This window comes from Neomonachus schauinslandi, chromosome 2, assembly GCF_002201575.2.
Source record: "Neomonachus schauinslandi chromosome 2, ASM220157v2, whole genome shotgun sequence".
Classification (NCBI taxonomy): Eukaryota; Metazoa; Chordata; class Mammalia; order Carnivora; family Phocidae; genus Neomonachus; species Neomonachus schauinslandi.
The window spans coordinates 189,566,984-189,572,474 of NC_058404.1; the positions used below are offsets into that span (position 1 = coordinate 189,566,984).

The 5,491-nt window shown below is 43.7% G+C and overlaps 1 pseudogene; it reads left to right on the forward strand.

Annotated features, from left to right (window-relative positions):
- The first annotated feature begins 584 nt into the window (after positions 1-584).
- LOC110571329 lies at positions 585-5,226 on the forward strand (annotated as a pseudogene).
- Positions 5,227-5,491: the final 265 nt, after the last annotated feature.

The following is a 5,491-nucleotide window of genomic DNA, read 5'->3' on the forward strand; positions in this document are numbered from 1 at the left end:
AGTGAAACACTTCCTGTCAAATGAGATCTTGAGTGGATCACTCATATGTCAATTAATGGAAGCGGAGCTCTACAGATGAAAAATGCAGGGCTGGGAACTCGGACTGGCGCCCCACCAAACTGGGAGCTTCTCCACTTCAGTCTCTGACTCTGTCCCCATCCCTACTCCCACCCCACCCGGCCCTGGCTCCAAAGGCATTTTTACCAAGCACAGTGAGAGACCTTCTTGTCGTAACGTAATTAAAGCAAGAGGTATAAGGTAGTCTCTAGTACTCTGGGAAATCAATCCTTTGGAGAGATGAGAGAAATACATTTCTAATATACTATAAAACGTAATATAAACTGTAATACACAATTATACAAGATGTAATTGCACTATGTATTTTAATATTCATATATGTAATCGCAAAAGATGTTTGCAATGTAAAATAACATTACCTGCTTGGCCACATAAATAGTAGTCTAGGAAAAGAGCCTCCAAAATTTTTGTAACCAAATAACTCAGGTGAACGAGGATTTATCAGGCAGGGTTCGTTCAGGAAGAGAGACGCCCTATTATTTCATTAGGAAGCAGTGAATATAGGAATGAGGATCTTCTACAGCCACTGGGAGACCTACGGGAACGAGGTAAGGGGAGCTGCCTGTAAAATCAGAGGCAGAGGCAGCTTAGTCAGCAGCTTGCGCTCCACTTGAAACACCAAAGAGTTGAGGGCACAAAACTCCCTAGGAAGCAACTCTGAGTTCGCAATGGCCTCCAGAGAACACTGGCTTCCCCCACTCTTCTGCCCTGCAAGTCTTACGTAAATTCTTCTTATTAGCAAATTCAAGACAGGAGCAATACAGAGATAGGAACAGGGATAAGTGCAGTTCCTGGCTTCTCTTCTATAATTTGGAGAAAACCTTAGAAAGGGGCCATAGGGATGCAAAGTTGACGACAAACAATCCAAACAGGGGCACTCTGGGAACAAGTAAATTTGGGCAAAGAAAATTATATATTCCCCATCTAGACAGGTATGAACTGAGGCAGGTCTGTTCAAACACATCTGGGGCTTCTTCCCTCAGTTTGTGCAGTATCTCCTGGTTCCTCTCTCCCTTGTTAAGGTTAAAGATGAAATCTGACTGGGGCGCCTGGGTGGCTCAATTGGTTAAGCATCTACCTTTGGCCCAGGTCACGATCTCAGGGTCCTGGGATCAAGCTCCTGGCAGGCTCTCTGCTCAGCAGGGAGTCTGCTTCACCAATTCCCTCTATGCTCTCTCTCACGCGCATTCTCTCTCTCTCTCACTCAAATAAATAAAGAGAAATCTTAAAAAAAAAAAAAAAAAAAGGATGAAATCTGACCAAGGATTGTCAAATTCAGGACAAGTAGATGTGCACTGAGGCACAGAGTGTAGATAATACACAGATGAAATGGACATTTAAAAACCAGAAGACAGATAGATACTAGTAGGGCTTGGTAGGATTGAACTTTTGGCAAGTATGTACTAATGAAAGCACAAAGTCTTCAAAAAACAGATGTATTATAATGAGGGTTGGAGTTACATACCATAGCAGAGGCTTCTGTTTTCCTACTCTCACAAGTCTCTTATTTAAAAACAAAAACAAAAACAAAAACCCCCCACACAATTTTTTTTTTTTAGCCAGGCATATAGCCTCTTAGAATAAAAGTCTACATTCCCCACCCCTTGGTACCCTGTGACTAAATGTGTGCCAATAATTATAAGCAGACGCATTACATAGAACTCTGAGAAATAATGCATTCTTTCCCCCTTCTTCCCTCCTACTGCCTGAAATGGGGATGTGATGGCAGGAGCTCCAACAGCCATTGTGCACCAGGTAATCTTGGGAATGGAAGCCACAGGGTCAAGGATGGCAGAGGAAACAAGCAGAAAAACCTGTACAAGCTACCTGCAGACTTCTTTTACATGAGAGAGAAATAAGCCACTATCTTATTGAAGTCACTATTGAGAGAAGGGTCCTTGTTATAAACGGCCAAATGCAATTCCTTATTGATAGATGACTGAAGCTATCAGAGGATACTTGCTTGGAGTACAGACCTAAGACAGGGCCTGAAAATGCAAACATCTTCAGGGGCTAGGTAGGTAACTGGAATAAATAAATGACATAAGGAGAGGCAATGGGAAGACCAAATCATGATCAGAAAACAGACAACACGGGGTGCCTGGGTAGCTCAGTCGTTAAGTGTCTGCCTTTGGCTCAGATCATGATACCAGGGTCCTGGGATCGAGCCCCACATCGGGCTCCCTGCTCGGTGGGGAGCCTGTTTCTCCCTCTCCCACTCCCCCTGCTTGTGTTCCTGCTCTCGCTATCTCTCTCTCTGTCAAATAGATAAATAAAATCTTTAAAAAAGAAAACAGACAACTCTAACTGGCTTAACACAGAAAACTGGAGATCAATTATTAAATATTTAATATCTCTATTAAATATCAATTATTAAATATCATACTCTGATCCTCAATAAACTGGTTTTTCTGGGTCGCAAAATTGATCATGTCGCTTCCCTGCTCAAAGTTATCTCCATTGGCTTAAGATAAAATTCAAACTTCTTAACCATGACAACGCCATTAACCTCTCCTATCTGCCTATCTCTCCAGCCTTGTCTCTGACTTCTTTTTCCATCCTCCCTGCACTTGAGCCATCTGGAGATGTGGAGGCCCACCCTGGTCAACCTGGAATGTCCTACCTGTCTCCTGCTCTCCACTTTGCCTTCCCAGTATAAATCCCCTGGTCATTACTTTCCCAGAGGAATCCCAAATCACAGCCTTCTATGTGAAGCCTTCTCTGAATACTATGAATGTTCAAAGAATGGAGATGTTGCTTTCAGGTTCAGGAATTAGAAAAATAATAATTGTAGAGGTGCCACTTTAGGTGGGGCTTAAGTGATGAGCAAACTTTTGCAAGGCTAAGGTACAGGAAGGAAAAAGTTTCTATCAGAAACAGAAACATCATGAGCAAAGGTCCAGAGGTGAGGAACATGCTGTTATTTCAAGAAACAGCAAGTGGTATGGCTTGGTTATAACACTGGGTACACACATAAGGCAACCTTGCTAGGGAGAGCTCAAAATCCTTAACGAATGATGTGCAGTTAAAACAACATTTAATAAGAATCTTCTACATGCAGAGCCTTATGCTAGGCTCAGTAGTTGTAAAGTCAAAGTCCTGAAGGAATTCAAGTCTACTAGGAGAAACAGATATGCAATAGGTCATCTCAATACGTTTTGGATAAATATTATGATACAGATATGCATAGTGTGCTCTAAGAGCTCATGACAGGGATTATGCTCTTATTTACTAAATGTCTAATACACTATGCACTTTATACACATTATTTTACTTAAGATTCACAGCAGCCCTTGAAGGTGGGTATTTTTATCTCCAAATTAAATGATGAGAAAACGGTGATTCAGAGAATTTAAGCAACACTGTTCAAGGTCACACATAAATTAGTAGCATTCTTTCCACTACATCATGCTAAAAGGAGTTTACTCAACTTGGTGGACAATGAGGTGTCATTGAAGGGTTTTGTGCAGAGAAATGAAATATTCAGAGCAATGCCTTAAGAGATTAATATGGTAGTGATGTAAAAAAAGAAAGGACAACAGGGAGACCAATTAGAAAGCTATGGCAAGTCCAGGCTTGAAATGATGATCTTTAGAACTGGCTGTTTAAAAAACAAACAAACAAAAAGCTGTAACTATGCTTATGTGTGGCAGTCATTAGCACTGTTCACCATATATGTTCACCAAATATTCTGTTTCTCCCCCTTCTGGGCATTTGATAAGCTTGCACTTCCTTGTCCCCTTAGAGTTAGGTGCAGTCACGTGACATGCTTTGGTCAATGAAATGTGAGTAGAAAGTAGAGGTTTCACCACACTGTCTGGTTTCCCTTATGTCACAGCAATGACAAATGATCCAGAGAGCACTGGCCCATTAGCCTGGAACTTGGAGTAAGAACGATGTGGAACAGAGCCCCCTCTGGCCCACCACGGACAAGAAGCATTAATGAGAAGTAAAATTTGTTTATTTTAAGCCACTGGATTTGGGGCTTGTTTGCTACTGCAGCATAACCCAGCTGACTCTGACTGATACTGCATCTCTTCCTGAGACTTACTCATTTCCAGCCCTGCTTCTCAAACTTTAATGTACACTCTAATACCTGAAGATATTGTTAAAATGTAGATTCTGGTTCAGTAAATCTGGAGTGAGGCCCAAGATACCACATGTCTAAAACAATCTCCCAATCCCAGGTGATGTGGATGCCGCTGGTTCACACTTCCGGGATTGCAAGAATCTAAAACTTCACTGCACAAGAGGACAGCAAATAGCTATATATGGCCTTCCAGCACTACCCAGGGAGGAGTCCATACTGGTGTTGTTCTGTGTTCCCATTATAACTTAAAGGGAAACTTTCACAATGTCCGGAGCCCTGATGTCCTGCAAATGAAGGAGGATATCCTCAAATTCCTTGCAGCAGGAACCCACTTAGGTGGCACCAACCCTGACTTCCAAATGGATCAGTACATCTGCAAAAGGAAAAGGGATGGTATCTACATCATAAATCTGAAAAGAACCTTGGAGAAGCTTCTGCTCACAGGTCATGCCATTGTTGCCACTGAAAACCCAGCTGATGTCAGTGTCATACCATCCGGGAATATTGGCCAGCGAGCTGTACTGAAGTTTGCTGCAGCTACTGGAGCCACTCCTAAAGCTGGCTGCTTCACTCCTGGAACCTTCACTAAGAGAGCCGAAACTTCTGGTGGTTACCAACTCCAGGGCTGACCACCAGCCTCTCATGGAGACATGTTAACCTGCCTACCGTTACTGTGTAACAGACTCTCCTCTGAGCTCTGGGGACACCACCATCCCTTGCAACAACAAGGGAGCTCAGTCAGTGGGTCTGATGTGGTGGATGCTGGCCTGGGAACTTCTGCGCATGCGTGGCACCATTTCCCGTGAACACCCATGGGAGATCAAGCCTGATCTCTACTTCCACAGAGATCCTCAAGAGACTGAAAAGGAAGAGCAGGCTGCTGCTGAAAAGGCCGTGACCAAGGAGGAATTTCATGGTGAGGGAACTGCTCCAGCTCCTGAGTTCACTGCTACCCCATCTGAAGTCGCAGACTGGTCTGAGGGCAAGCTGTGTCTGGTCAGCAGTTCCCTGCTGAAGACTGGAGTGTGCGGCCACTGCTCAGACCACTGACTGGGTAGGAACAACCACTGAGTGCTCTTAAGCTGCTCTTCCAGAGTTTCTTTAAAAAAAAGAGATACAGGGGCACCTGGGTGGCTCAGTTGGTTAAGCGACTGCCTTTGGCTCAGGTCATGATCCTGGAGTCCCGGGATCGAGTCCCACATCGGGCTCCCTGCTCAGCAGGGAGTCTGCTTCTCCCTCTGACCCTCCTCCCTCTCATGCTCTCTGTCTCTCATCCTCTCTCTCGCAAATAAATAAAATCTTAAAAAAAAAAAATTGAATATT